The sequence below is a fragment of the Scyliorhinus torazame genome, chromosome 4 (assembly GCF_047496885.1).
Source record: "Scyliorhinus torazame isolate Kashiwa2021f chromosome 4, sScyTor2.1, whole genome shotgun sequence".
Classification (NCBI taxonomy): domain Eukaryota; kingdom Metazoa; phylum Chordata; class Chondrichthyes; order Carcharhiniformes; family Scyliorhinidae; genus Scyliorhinus; species Scyliorhinus torazame.
Window position 1 is genome coordinate 64,546,740 of NC_092710.1, and position 15,469 is coordinate 64,562,208.

At 45.1% G+C, this 15,469-nt stretch overlaps 6 non-coding genes across 6 annotated transcripts; all 6 read left to right on the plus strand.

The window, feature by feature from the left end:
• The first annotated feature begins 815 nt into the window (after positions 1–815).
• trnad-guc (transfer RNA aspartic acid (anticodon GUC)) lies at positions 816–887 on the plus strand. Its single transcript has one exon. It is a non-coding gene; the product is annotated as a tRNA-Asp (tRNA).
• Positions 888–3,239: 2,352 nt separating this feature from the next.
• trnad-guc (transfer RNA aspartic acid (anticodon GUC)) lies at positions 3,240–3,311 on the plus strand. Its single transcript has one exon. It is a non-coding gene; the product is annotated as a tRNA-Asp (tRNA).
• A 2,356-nt stretch (positions 3,312–5,667) lies between these two features.
• Positions 5,668–5,739, plus strand: trnad-guc (transfer RNA aspartic acid (anticodon GUC)). Its single transcript has one exon. It is a non-coding gene; the product is annotated as a tRNA-Asp (tRNA).
• Positions 5,740–10,528: 4,789 nt separating this feature from the next.
• Positions 10,529–10,600, plus strand: trnad-guc (transfer RNA aspartic acid (anticodon GUC)). The gene has a single exon. It is a non-coding gene; the product is annotated as a tRNA-Asp (tRNA).
• Positions 10,601–12,944: 2,344 nt separating this feature from the next.
• On the plus strand, positions 12,945–13,016 carry trnad-guc (transfer RNA aspartic acid (anticodon GUC)). Its single transcript has one exon. It is a non-coding gene; the product is annotated as a tRNA-Asp (tRNA).
• Positions 13,017–15,365: 2,349 nt separating this feature from the next.
• trnad-guc (transfer RNA aspartic acid (anticodon GUC)) lies at positions 15,366–15,437 on the plus strand. Its single transcript has one exon. It is a non-coding gene; the product is annotated as a tRNA-Asp (tRNA).
• The last annotated feature ends 32 nt before the right edge of the window (positions 15,438–15,469 follow it).

A 15,469-nucleotide genomic window follows, 5' to 3' on the forward strand; every position in this document is an offset into this window, starting at 1 on the left:
CACCCTGGCTCTGACCTGAGGACAAGAAGTTAGGTGTTTCCATTTTGTTCAACTTAGTAGTTTCGCCTGAGACACTGACGGTGACCTGTCGCTTGACACATTTGCTTTTAGGTGCAGGGCCCATACACAGCGTGAACAGAATTCTCCTTCCCCGACAGATAGCATCGAACTGGTTAGCTGTTTAATAAAATGTCTTGACCGAAATTGAACCCAGTCCGCAGCGGGAAAGCACCGAATCCTCACCAAGAGACCAGCAGGGAGTGGTTTCGAATACTCATTGAAATTTGGATATTCAGTTGAACTGAGAGATGTCAACTGAACAAAACTTGGATTTTGTCTGATAGATTCAAATTCAATTCCTGTTAACAGGTCCACTTCACACACGTGCAGATGGTGTCCACATAGAAAACTGACTCAATACTGGGAAACATGTACGAAAAATAAATTAAAAAGTCCAGCACTGAGGTGGTCAAACACGAGGTATTAAACATTGCTGCGGGTTAAGGACTCAAACAATTCTCTCGAATGTTGAAAAATCGTTGTTTCCTTCAGATCGAAACATAATCATCTGAAAATGAAGGAGTGGTCCACTCCATTCAGGAATTAACCACAAACGGAGATTGGAGGGGCTGCGGGTTTCCTTCAGATCTCTCGGAGTGAGACTGGGCGGATTACAGGAAACCTCCTCTCAGTGAACTGACTGTGTTCCAATTCTCATCTGGGATGTACGACGGTCATTAACAGAATTCAACAGATTTGGTTCAGTGGCCGAAATTGGATTGTTGGATGATCAGTATTGGCTGTTGAACAGGTTTTCCTCGTTAGTATAGTGGTTAGTATCCCCGCCTGTCACGCGGGAGACCGGGGTTCAATTCCCCGACGGGGAGAAGTTTCCTTTAATTAACAGGTTTGAACTCGGTTTTTCAGGATTGAGTGCTGAGGGATCGCAAAAGCAAGACTGTGCAGCATGATTATATTCATGGAGTTATTGAAACATTATGTACCGCTTCTGATCACAATGAATTGTGGAATGTTCCGCATTGATATAATATTCCAGAGATACAGATACAGGAATAATCCTAATATTCAGCAATGACTGACACTGTATCCATTACGCCTCAATATCCCTGACTAAACTGTATGATATTAGACATGATGTGGAGGTTCCGGCGTTGGACTGGGGTGAGCACAGAAAGAAGTCATACAACTTCTTAACACCAGACTTAATTACCTGCAAATGCTCGCATTCAAAGTATCGTCTTGCATCTTTGACTTTGTCTATATATGTGTTTCTGGAACACACCTCTTCATTCACCTGAGGAAGGAGCAGCGCTCCGAAAGCGAGTGTTTGAAACAAACCTGTTGGACTTTAACCTGGTGTTGTGAGACTTCTTACTGTGATATTAGACGGACTGACAGAATGTTATCAGTTGAATACATTGTATTTCCACATTCTAAACATTGTCCAACTCCGGCCATGCCTCAGCTCACCTGCAGTTGAAAGACTCATCCATGCCTTTGTTCATTCTGGACTTGATCATTCCAGTGTTCCTCTGGCCGGCCTCCCATCTTCCACCCTAAATATAGCTGTGCTCATCCAGACTCCTGCGGCCTGGAACTTCACCTGAACCAAGTCCAGTTCACCAATCAGCCCCGTGTTTGCTGATCGACACTGGCTCCTGTCCCGAAAATGCATGTTTTAAAATCCCCATCCTTACGTCCAAATCCTTCCATGACATCGTCCTTCCCTTTCTCTGAAACCCTCTCCAGCCCAACAAATCTTCCAGATTTCTGCTCTTTTGATATTCTGTACATTCCCGATTTTAATCTATGGTCCAACGTTCTGGACTCCTTTCCTAAACCTCTCCACTTGTCTCGCTCGCTGTCCTCTTTAAGATGATCCTTAAAATCTACCTCTTTGACCAAGTTTTTGTCTGCTGACCTAATAGCTCCTTCTGTGGCTCAGCGTCAACTTTATTTCATTGCCCGCAATAGAAGCGTCACGGTGGCGCAGTGGTTAGCACCACTGCCTCACAGCACGAGGGGCCGCGTTTCATTCCGGCTTGAAGTGCCTGTGTACAGTGTGCACTTTCTCACCGTGTCTGCGGGGCATTCCTCCCACAGTCCAAAGATGTGCAGGTCCGGGGTGGTTGCGTGGAGTGAGCCCAGGTAGCATGTTCTTTCAGAGGGTGGGTGCAGACTCAGTGGGCCGAATGGCCTACTTCTGCGCTTTTTGTTTATGTTCTTGTAAAATACCTTATGTCTTGTTGCTCCTTTGTCAAAAGCTTGAGACATATGCCTAACTTCACCCTAGCTTTTGTCAGTGATGTGGTATAATGGTGAGCAGAGCTGCCTTCCAGGCAGTTGACGTGTATTTGATTGAATGTTTCTTTTGGTAATGCAGGTGATTCCGCGTTTCATCGTCACCCTGGCTCTGACCTGAGGACAAGAAGTTAGGTGTTTCCATTTTGTTCAACTTAGTAGTTTCGCCTGAGACACTGACGGTGACCTGTCGCTTGACACATTTGCTTTTAGGTGCAGGGCCCATACACAGCGTGAACAGAATTCTCCTTCCCCGACAGATAGCATCGAACTGGTTAGCTGTTTAATAAAATGTCTTGACCGAAATTGAACCCAGTCCGCAGCGGGAAAGCACCGAATCCTCACCAAGAGACCAGCAGGGAGTGGTTTCGAATACTCATTGAAATTTGGATATTCAGTTGAACTGAGAGATGTCAACTGAACAAAACTTGGATTTTGTCTGATAGATTCAAATTCAATTCCTGTTAACAGGTCCACTTCACACACGTGCAGCTGGTGTCCACATAGAAAACTGACTCAATACTGGGAAACATGTACGAAAAATAAATGAAAAAGTCCAGCACTGAGGTGGTCAAACACGAGGTATTAAACATTGCTGCGGGTTAAGGACTCAAACAATTCTCTCGAATGTTGAAAAATCGTTGTTTACTTCAGATCTAAACATAATCATCTGAAAATGAAGGAGTGGTCCACTCCATTCAGGAATTAACCACAAACGGAGATTGGAGGGGCTACGGGTTTCCTTCAGATATCTCGGAGTGAGACTGGGCGGATTACAGGAAACCTCCTCTCAGTGAACTGACTGTGTTCCAATTCTCATCTGGGATGTACGACGGTCATTAACAGAATTCAACAGATTTGGTTCAGTGGCGGAAATTGGATTGTTGGATGATCAGTATTGATAGTTCACCAGGTGTTCCTCGTTAGTATAGTGGTTAGTATCCCCGCCTGTCACGCGGCAGACCGGGGTTCAATTCCCCGACGAGGAGAGGTTTCCTTTTATTAACAGGCTTTCCAATTTGAACTCGGTTTTTCAGGATTGAGTGCTGAGGGATCGCAAAAGCAAGACTGTGCAGCATGATTATATTCATGGAGTTATTGAAACATTATGTACCGCTTCTGATCACAATGAATTGTGGAATGTTCCGCATTGATATAATATTCCAGAGATACAGATACAGGAATAATCCTAATATTCAGCAATGACTGACACTGTATCCATTACGCCTCAATATCCCTGACTAAACTGTATGATATTAGACATGATGTGGAGGTTCCGGCGTTGGACTGGGGTGAGCACAGAAAGAAGTCATACAACTTCTTAACACCAGACTTAATTACCTGCAAATGCTCGCATTCAAAGTATCGTCTTGCATCTTTGACTTTGTCTATATATGTGTTTCTGGAACACACCTCTTCATTCACCTGAGGAAGGAGCAGCGCTCCGAAAGCGAGTGTTTGAAACAAACCTGTTGGACTTTAACCTGGTGTTGTGAGACTTCTTACTGTGATATTAGACGGACTGACAGAATGTTATCAGTTGAATACATTGTATTTCCACATTCTAAACATTGTCCAACTCCGGCCATGCCTCAGCTCACCTGCAGTTGAAAGACTCATCCATGCCTTTGTTCATTCTGGACTTGATCATTCCAGTGTTCCTCTGGCCGGCCTCCCATCTTCCACCCTAAATATAGCTGTGCTCATCCAGACTCCTGCGGCCTGGAACTTCACCTGAACCAAGTCCAGTTCACCAATCAGCCCCGTGTTTGCTGATCGACACTGGCTCCTGTCCCGAAAATGCATGTTTTAAAATCCCCATCCTTACGTCCAAATCCTTCCATGACATCGTCCTTCCCTTTCTCTGAAACCCTCTCCAGCCCAACAAATCTTCCAGATTTCTGCTCTTTTGATATTCTGTACATTCCCGATTTTAATCTATGGTCCAACGTTCTGGACTCCTTTCCTAAACCTCTCCACTTATCTCGCTCGCTGTCCTCTTTAAGATGATCCTTAAAATCTACCTCTTTGACCAAGTTTTTGTCTGCTGACCTAATAGCTCCTTCTGTGGCTCAGCGTCAACTTTATTTCATTGCCCACAATAGAAGCGTCACGGGGCGCAGTGGTTAGCACCACTGCCTCACAGCACGAGGGGCCGCGTTTCATTCCGGCTTGAGGTGCCTGTGTACAGTGTGCACTTTCTCACCGTGTCTGCGGGGCATTCCTCCCACAGTCCAAAGATGTGCAGGTCCGGGGTGGTTGCGTGGAGTGAGCCCAGGTAGCATGTTCTTTCAGAGGGTGGATGCAGACTCAGTGGGCCGAATGGCCTACTTCTGCGCTTTTTGATAATGTTCTTAAAGACCTTATGTCTTGTTGCTCCTTTGTCAAAAGCTTGAGACATATGCCTAACTTCACCCTAGCTTTTGTCAGTGATGTGGTATAATGGTGAGCAGAGCTGCCTTCCAGGCAGTTGACGTGTATTTGATTGAATGTTTCTTTTGGTAATGCAGGTGATTCCGCGTTTCATCGTCACCCTGGCTCTGACCTGAGGACAAGAAGTTAGGTGTTTCCATTTTGTTCAACTTAGTAGTTTCGCCTGAGACACTGACGGTGACCTGTCGCTTGACACATTTGCTTTTAGGTGCAGGGCCCATACACAGCGTGAACAGAATTCTCCTTCCCCGACAGATAGCATCGAACTGGTTAGCTGTTTAATAAAATGTCTTGACCGAAATTGAACCCAGTCCGCAGCGGGAAAGCACCGAATCCTCACCAAGAGACCAGCAGGGAGTGGTTTCGAATACTCATTGAAATTTGGATATTCAGTTGAACTGAGAGATGTCAACTGAACAAAACTTGGATTTTGTCTGATAGATTCAAATTCAATTCCTGTTAACAGGTCCACTTCACACACGTGCAGCTGGTGTCCACATAGAAAACTGACTCAATACTGGGAAACATGTACGAAAAATAAATGAAAAAGTCCAGCACTGAGGTGGTCAAACACGAGGTATTAAACATTGCTGCGGGTTAAGGACTCAAACAATTCTCTCGAATGTTGAAAAATCGTTGTTTACTTCAGATCTAAACATAATCATCTGAAAATGAAGGAGTGGTCCACTCCATTCAGGAATTAACCACAAACGGAGATTGGAGGGGCTGCGGGTTTCCTTCAGATATCTCGGAGTGAGACTGGGCGGATTACAGGAAACCTCCTCTCAGTGAACTGACTGTGTTCCAATTCTCATCTGGGATGTACGACGGTCATTAACAGAATTCAACAGATTTGGTTCAGTGGCGGAAATTGGATTGTTGGATGATCAGTATTGATAGTTCACCAGGTGTTCCTCGTTAGTATAGTGGTTAGTATCCCCGCCTGTCACGCGGGAGACCGGGGCTCAATTCCCCGACGAGGAGAGGTTTCCTTTTATTAACAGGCTTTCCAATTTGAACTCGGTTTTTCAGGATTGAGTGCTGAGGGATCACAAAAGGAAGACTGTGCAGCATGATTATATTCATGGAGTTATTGAAACATTATGTGCCGCTTCTGATCACAATGAATTTTGGAATGTTCCGCATTGATATAATATTCCAGAGATACAGATACAGGAATAATCCTAATATTCAGCAATGACTGACACTGTATCCATTACGCCTCAATATCCCTGACTAAACTGTATGATATTGGACATGATGTGGAGGTTCCGGCGTTGGACTGGGGTGAGCACAGAAAGAAGTCATACAACTTCTTAACACCAGACTTAATTACCTGCAAATGCTCGCATTCAAAGTATCGTCTTGCATCTTTGACTTTGTCTATATATGTGTTTCTGGAACACACCTCTTCATTCACCTGAGGAAGGAGCAGCGCTCCGAAAGCGAGTGTTTGAAACAAACCTGTTGGACTTTAACCTGGTGTTGTGAGACTTCTTACTGTGATATTAGACGGACTGACAGAATGTTATCAGTTGAATACATTGTATTTCCACATTCTAAACATTGTCCAACTCCGGCCATGCCTCAGCTCACCTGCAGTTGAAAGACTCATCCATGCCTTTGTTCATTCTGGACTTGATCATTCCAGTGTTCCTCTGGCCGGCCTCCCATCTTCCACCCTAAATATAGCTGTGCTCATCCAGACTCCTGCGGCCTGGAACTTCACCTGAACCAAGTCCAGTTCACCAATCAGCCCCGTGTTTGCTGATCGACACTGGCTCCTGTCCCGAAAATGCATGTTTTAAAATCCCCATCCTTACGTCCAAATCCTTCCATGACATCGTCCTTCCCTTTCTCTGAAACCCTCTCCAGCCCAACAAATCTTCCAGATTTCTGCTCTTTTGATATTCTGTACATTCCCGATTTTAATCTATGGTCCAACGTTCTGGACTCCTTTCCTAAACCTCTCCACTTATCTCGCTCGCTGTCCTCTTTAAGATGATCCTTAAAATCTACCTCTTTGACCAAGCTTTTGTCTGCTGACCTAATAGCTCCTTCTGTGGCTCAGCGTCAACTTTATTTCATTGCCCACAATAGAAGCGTCACGGTGGCGCAGTGGTTAGCACCACTGCCTCACAGCACGAGGGGCCGCGTTTCATTCCGGCATGAGGTGCCTGTGTACAGTGTGCACTTTCTCACCGTGTCTGCGGGGCATTCCTCCCACAGTCCAAAGATGTGCAGGTCCGGGGTGGTTGCGTGGAGTGAGCCCAGGTAGCATGTTCTTTCAGAGGGTGGGTGCAGACTCAGTGGGCCGAATGGCCTACTTCTGCGCTTTTTGATAATGTTCTTGTAAAATACCTTATGTTTTGTTGCTCCTTTGTCAAAAGCTTGAGACATATGCCTAACTTCACATTCGCTTTTGTCAGTGATGTGGTATAATGGTGAGCAGAGCTGCCTTCCAGGCAGTTGACGTGTATTTGATTGAATGTTTCTTTTGGTAATGCAGGTGATTCCGCGTTTCATCGTCACCCTGGCTCTGACCTGAGGACAAAAAGTTAGGTGTTTCCATTTTGTTCAACTTAGTAGTTTCGCCTGAGACACTGACGGTGACCTGTCGCTTGACACATTTGCTTTTAGGTGCAGGGCGCATACACAGCGTGAACAGAATTCTCCTTCCCCGACAGGTAGCATCGAACTGGTTAGCTGTTTAATAAAATGTCTTGACCGAAATTGAACCCAGTCCGCAGCGGGAAAGCACCGAATCCTCACCAAGAGACCAGCAGGGAGTGGTTTCGAATACTCATTGAAATTTGGATATTCAGTTGAACTGAGAGATGTCAACTGAACAAAACTTGGATTTTGTCTGATAGATTCAAATTCAATTCCTGTTAACAGGTCCACTTCACACACGTGCAGCTGGTGTCCACATAGAAAACTGACTCAATACTGGGAAACATGTACGAAAAATAAATGAAAAAGTCCAGCACTGAGGTGGTCAAACACGAGGTATTAAACATTGCTGCGGGTTAAGGACTCAAACAATTCTCTCGAATGTTGAAAAATCGTTGTTTACTTCAGATCTAAACATAATCATCTGAAAATGAAGGAGTGGTCCACTCCATTCAGGAATTAACCACAAACGGAGATTGGAGGGGCTGCGGGTTTCCTTCAGATATCTCGGAGTGAGACTGGGCGGATTACAGGAAACCTCCTCTCAGTGAACTGACTGTGTTCCAATTCTCATCTGGGATGTACGACGGTCATTAACAGAATTCAACAGATTTGGTTCAGTGGCCGAAATTGAATTGTTGGATGATCAGTATTGGCTGTTGACCAGCTGTTTCTCGTTAGTATAGTGGTTAGTATCCCCGCCTGTCACGCGGGAGACAGGGGTTCAATTCCCCGACAGGGAGAAGTTTTCTTTTATTAACAGGCTTTCCAATTTGAACTCGGTTTTTCAGGATTGAGTGCTGAGGGATCGCAAAAGCAAGACTGTGCAGCATGATTATATTCATGGAGTTATTGAAACATTATGTACCGCTTCTGATCACAATGAATTGTGGAATGTTCCGCATTGATATAATATTCCAGAGATACAGATACAGGAATAATCCTAATATTCAGCAATGACTGACACTGTATCCATTACGCCTCAATATCCCTGACTAAACTGTATGATATTAGACATGATGTGGAGGTTCCGGCGTTGGACTGGGGTGAGCACAGAAAGAAGTCATACAACTTCTTAACACCAGACTTAATTACCTGCAAATGCTCGCATTCAAAGTATCGTCTTGCATCTTTGACTTTGTCTATATATGTGTTTCTGGAACACACCTCTTCATTCACCTGAGGAAGGAGCAGCGCTCCGAAAGCGAGTGTTTGAAACAAACCTGTTGGACTTTAACCTGGTGTTGTGAGACTTCTTACTGTGATATTAGACGGACTGACAGAATGTTATCAGTTGAATACATTGTATTTCCACATTCTAAACATTGTCCAACTCCGGCCATGCCTCAGCTCACCTGCAGTTGAAAGACTCATCCATGCCTTTGTTCATTCTGGACTTGATCATTCCAGTGTTCCTCTGGCCGGCCTCCCATCTTCCACCCTAAATATAGCTGTGCTCATCCAGACTCCTGCGGCCTGGAACTTCACCTGAACCAAGTCCAGTTCACCAATCAGCCCCGTGTTTGCTGATCGACACTGGCTCCTGTCCCGAAAATGCATGTTTTAAAATCCCCATCCTTACGTCCAAATCCTTCCATGACGTCGTCCTTCCCTTTCTCTGAAACCTTCTCCAGCCCAACAAATCTTCCAGATTTCTGCTCTTTTGACATTCTGTATAACCCGATTTTAATCTGTAGTCTAACGTTCTGGACTCCTTTCCTAAGCCTCCCACTTATCTCGCTCGCTCTCCTCTTTAAGATGATCCTTAAAATCTACCTCTTTGGCCAAGCTTTTGGCAGCTGACCTAATAGCTCCTTCTGTGGCTCAGCGTCAACTTTATTTCATTGCCCACAATAGAAGCGTCACGGTGGCGCAGTGGTTAGCACCACTGCCTCACAGCGCGAGAGGCCGCGTTTCATTCCGGCTTGAGGTGCCTGTGTACAGTGTGCACTTTCTCACCGTGTCTGCGGGGCATTCCTCCCACAGTCCAAAGATGTGCAGGTCCGGGGAGGTTGCGTGGAGTGAGCCCAGGTAGCATGTTCTTTCAGAGGGTGGGTGCAGACTCAGTGGGCCGAATGGCCTACTTCTGCGCTTTATGATAATGTTCTTGTAAAATACCTTATGTCTTGTTGCTCCTTTGTCAAAAGCTTGAGACATATGCCTAACTTCACCCTAGCTTTTGTCAGTGATGTGGTATAATGGTGAGCAGAGCTGCCTTCCAGGCAGTTGACGTGTATTTAATTGAATGTTTATTTTGGTAATGCAGGTGATTCCGCGTTTCATCGTCACCCTGGCTCTGACCTGAGGACAAGAAGTTAGGTGTTTCCATTTTGTTCAACTTAGTAGTTTCGCCTGATACAGTGACGGTGACCTGTCGCTTGACACATTTGCATTTAGGTGCAGGGCCCAGACACAGCGTGAACAGAATTCTCCTTCCATGACAGATAGCATCAAACTGGTTAGCTGTTTAATAAAATGTCTTGACCGAAATTGAACCCAGTGCGCAGCGGGAAAGCACCGAATCCTCACCAAGAGACCAGCAGGTAGTGGTTTCGAATACTCATTGAAATTTGGATATTCAGTTGAACTGAGAGATGTCAACTGAACAAAACTTGGATTTTGTCTGATAGATTCAAATTCAATTCCTGTTAACAGGTCCACTTCACACACGTGCGGCTCGTGTCCACATAGAAAACTGACTCAATACTGGGAAACATGTCGAAAAATAAATGAAGAAGTCCAGCGCTGAGGTGGTCAAACACGAGGTATCAAACATTGCTGCGGGTGAAGGACTCAAACAATTCTCTCGAATGTTGAAAAATCGTTGTTTACTTCAGATCTAAACATAATCATCTGAAAATGAAGGAGTGGTCCACTCCATTCAGGAATTAACCACAAACGGAGATTGGAGGGGCTGCGGGTTTCCTTCAGATATCTCGGAGTGAGACTGGGCGGATTACAGGAAACCTCCTCTCAGTGAACTGACTGTGTTCCAATTCTCATCTGGGATGTACGACGGTCATTAACAGAATTCAACAGATTTGGTTCAGTGGCCGAAATTGGATTGTTGGATGATCAGTATTGGCTGTTGACCAGCTGTTCCTCGTTAGTATAGTGGTTCGTATCCCCGCCTGTCACGCGGGAGACCGGGGTTCAATTCCCCGACGGGGAAAAGTTTCCTTTAATTAACAGGTTTGAACTCGGTTTTTCAGGATTGAGTGCTGAGGGATCGCAAAAGCAAGACTGTGCAGCATGATTATATTCATGGAGTTATTGAAACATTATGTACCGCTTCTGATCACAATGAATTGTGGAATGTTCCGCATTGATATAATATTCCAGAGATACAGATACAGGAATAATCCTAATATTCAGCAATGACTGACACTGTATCCATTACGCCTCAATATCCCTGACTAAACTGTATGATATTAGACATGATGTGGAGGTTCCGGCGTTGGACTGGGGTGAGCACAGAAAGAAGTCATACAACTTCTTAACACCAGACTTAATTACCTGCAAATGCTCGCATTCAAAGTATCGTCTTGCATCTTTGACTTTGTTTATATATGTGTTTCTGGAACACACCTCTTCATTCACCTGAGGAAGGAGCAGCGCTCCGAAAGCGAGTGTTTGAAACAAACCTGTTGGACTTTATTCTGGTGTTGTGAGACTTCTTACTGTGATATTAGACGGACTGACAGAATGTTATCAGTTGAATACATTGTATTTCCACATTCTAAACATTGTCCAACTCCGGCCATGCCTCAGCTCACCTGCAGTTGAAAGACTCATCCATGCCTTTGTTCATTCTGGACTTGATCATTCCAGTGTTCCTCTGGCCGGCCTCCCATCTTCCACCCTAAATATAGCTGTGGTCATCCAGACTCCTGCGGCCTGGAACTTCACCTGAACCAAATCCAGTTCACCAATCAGCCCCGTGTTTGCTGATCGACACTGGCTCCTGTCCCGAAAATGCATGTTTTAAAATCCCCATCCTTACGTCCAAATCCTTCCATGACATCGTCCTTCCCTTTCTCTGAAACCCAGCCCAACAAATCTTCCAGATTTCTGCTCTTTTGACATTCTGTATAACCCGATTTTAATCTGTAGTCTATCGTTCTGGACTCCTTTCCTAAGCCTCCCACTTATCTCGCTCGCTCTCCTCTTTAAGATGATCCTTAAAATCTACCCCTTTGGCCAAGCTTTTGGCAGCTGACCTAATAGCTCCTTCTGTGGCTCAGCGTCAACTTTATTTCATTGCCCACAATAGAAGCGTCACGGTGGCGCAGTGGTTAGCACCACTGCCTCACAGCGCGAGAGGCCGCGTTTCATTCCGGCTTGAGGTGCCTGTGTACAGTGTGCACTTTCTCACCGTGTCTGCGGGGCATTCCTCCCACAGTCCAAAGATGTGCAGGTCCGGGGAGGTTGCGTGGAGTGAGCCCAGGTAGCATGTTCTTTCAGAGGGTGGGTGCAGACTCAGTGGGCCGAATGGCCTACTTCTGCGCTTTATGATAATGTTCTTGTAAAATACCTTATGTCTTGTTGCTCCTTTGTCAAAAGCTTGAGACATATGCCTAACTTCACCCTAGCTTTTGTCAGTGATGTGGTATAATGGTGAGCAGAGCTGCCTTCCAGGCAGTTGACGTGTATTTAATTGAATGTTTATTTTGGTAATGCAGGTGATTCCGCGTTTCATCGTCACCCTGGCTCTGACCTGAGGACAAGAAGTTAGGTGTTTCCATTTTGTTCAACTTAGTAGTTTCGCCTGATACAGTGACGGTGACCTGTCGCTTGACACATTTGCATTTAGGTGCAGGGCCCAGACACAGCGTGAACAGAATTCTCCTTCCATGACAGATAGCATCAAACTGGTTAGCTGTTTAATAAAATGTCTTGACCGAAATTGAACCCAGTGCGCAGCGGGAAAGCACCGAATCCTCACCAAGAGACCAGCAGGTAGTGGTTTCGAATACTCATTGAAATTTGGATATTCAGTTGAACTGAGAGATGTCAACTGAACAAAACTTGGATTTTGTCTGATAGATTCAAATTCAATTCCTGTTAACAGGTCCACTTCACACACGTGCGGCTGGTGTCCACATAGAAAACTGACTCAATACTGGGAAACATGTCGAAAAATAAATGAAGAAGTCCAGCGCTGAGGTGGTCAAACACGAGGTATCAAACATTGCTGCGGGTGAAGGACTCAAACAATTCTCTCGAATGTTGAAAAATCGTTGTTTACTTCAGATCTAAACATAATCATCTGAAAATGAAGGAGTGGTCCACTCCATTCAGGAATTAACCACAAACGGAGATTGGAGGGGCTGCGGGTTTCCTTCAGATATCTCGGAGTGAGACTGGGCGGATTACAGGAAACCTCCTCTCAGTGAACTGACTGTGTTCCAATTCTCATCTGGGATGTACGACGGTCATTAACAGAATTCAACAGATTTGGTTCAGTGGCGGAAATTGGATTGTTGGATGATCAGTATTGATAGTTCACCAGGTGTTCCTCGTTAGTATAGTGGTTAGTATCCCCGCCTGTCACGCGGGAGACCGGGGTTCAATTCCCCGACGGGGAAAAGTTTCCTTTAATTAACAGGTTTGAACTCGGTTTTTCAGGATTGAGTGCTGAGGGATCGCAAAAGCAAGACTGTGCAGCATGATTATATTCATGGAGTTATTGAAACATTATGTACCGCTTCTGATCACAATGAATTGTGGAATGTTCCGCATTGATATAATATTCCAGAGATACAGATACAGGAATAATCCTAATATTCAGCAATGACTGACACTGTATCCATTACGCCTCAATATCCCTGACTAAACTGTATGATATTAGACATGATGTGGAGGTTCCGGCGTTGGACTGGGGTGAGCACAGAAAGAAGTCATACAACTTCTTAACACCAGACTTAATTACCTGCAAATGCTCGCATTCAAAGTATCGTCTTGCATCTTTGACTTTGTCTATATATGTGTTTCTGGAACACACCTCTTAATTCACCTGAGGAAGGAGCAGCGCTACGAAAGCGAGTGTTTGAAACAAACCTGTTGGACTTTAACCTGGTGTTGTGAGACTTCTTACTGTGATATTAGACGGACTGACAGAATGTTATCAGTTGAATACATTGTATTTCCACATTCTAAACATTGTCCAACTCCGGCCATGCCTCAGCTCACCTGCAGTTGAAAGACTCATCCATGCCTTTGTTCATTCTGGACTTGATCATTCCAGTGTTCCTCTGGCCGGCCTCCCATCTTCCACCCTAAATATAGCTGTGCTCATCCAGACTCCTGCGGCCTGGAACTTCACCTGAACCAAGTCCAGTTCACCAATCAGCCCCGTGTTTGCTGATCGACACTGGCTCCTGTCCTGAAAATGCATGTTTTAAAATCCCCATCCTTACGTCCAAATCCTTCCATGACGTCGTCCTTCCCTTTCTCTGAAACCTTCTCCAGCCCAACAAATCTTCCAGATTTCTGCTCTTTTGACATTCTGTATAACCCGATTTTAATCTGTAGTCTAACGTTCTGGACTCCTTTCCTCAGCCTCCCACTTATCTCGCTCGCTCTCCTCTTTAAGATGATCCTTAAAATCTACCTCTTTGGCCAAGCTTTTGGCAGCTGACCTAATAGCTCCTTCTGTGGCTCAGCGTCAACTTTATTTCATTGCCCACAATAGAAGCGTCACGGTGGCGCAGTGGTTAGCACCACTGCCTCACAGCGCGAGAGGCCGCGTTTCATTCCGGCTTGAGGTGCCTGTGTACAGTGTGCACTTTCTCACCATGTCTGCGGGGCATTCCTCCCACAGTTCAAAGATGTGCAGGTCCGGGGAGGTTGCGTGGAGTGAGCCCAGGTAGCATGTTCTTTCAGAGGGTGGGTGCAGACTCAGTGGGCCGAATGGCCTACTTCTGCGCTTTATGATAATGTTCTTGTAAAATACCTTATGTCTTGTTGCTCCTTTGTCAAAAGCTTGAGACATATGCCTAACTTCACCCTAGCTTTTGTCAGTGATGTGGTATAATGGTGAGCAGAGCTGCCTTCCAGGCAGTTGACGTGTATTTAATTGAATGTTTATTTTGGTAATGCAGGTGATTCCGCGTTTCATCGTCACCCTGGCTCTGACCTGAGGACAAGAAGTTAGGTGTTTCCATTTTGTTCAACTTAGTAGTTTCGCCTGATACAGTGACGGTGACCTGTCGCTTGACACATTTGCATTTAGGTGCAGGGCCCATACACAGCGTGAACAGAATTCTGCTTCCATGACAGATAGCATCAAACTGGTTAGCTGTTTAATAAAATGTCTTGACCGAAATTGAACCCAGTCCGCAGCGGGAAAGCACCGAATCCTCACCAAGAGACCAGCAGGGAGTGGTTTCGAATACTCATTGAAATTTGGATATTCAGTTGAACTGAGAGATGTCAACTGAACAAAACTTGGATTTTGTCTGATAGATTCAAATTCAATTCCTGTTAACAGGTCCACTTCACACACGTGCGGCTGGTGTCCACATAGAAAACTGACTCAATACTGGGAAATATGTCGAAAAATAAATGAAGAAGTCCAGCGCTGAGGTGGTCAAACACGAGGTATTAAACATTGCTGCGGGTTAAGGACTCAAACAATTCTCTCGAATGTTGAAAAATCGTTGTTTACTTCAGATCTAAACATAATCATCTGAAAATGAAGGAGTGGTCCACTCCATTCAGGAATTAACCACAAACGGAGATTGGAGGGGCTGCGGGTTTCCTTCAGATATCTCGGAGTGAGACTGGGCGGATTACAGGAAACCTCCTCTCAGTGAACTGACTGTGTTCCAATTCTCATCTGGGATGTACGACGGTCATTAACAGAATTCAACAGATTTGGTTCAGTGGCCGAGATTGGATTGTTGGATGATCAGTATTGGCTGTTGACCAGCTGTTCCTCGTTAGTATAGTGGTTAGTATCCCCGCCTGTCACGCGGGAGACCGGGGTTGAATTCCCCGACGGGGAGAAGTTTCCTTTAATTAACAGGTTTGAACTCGG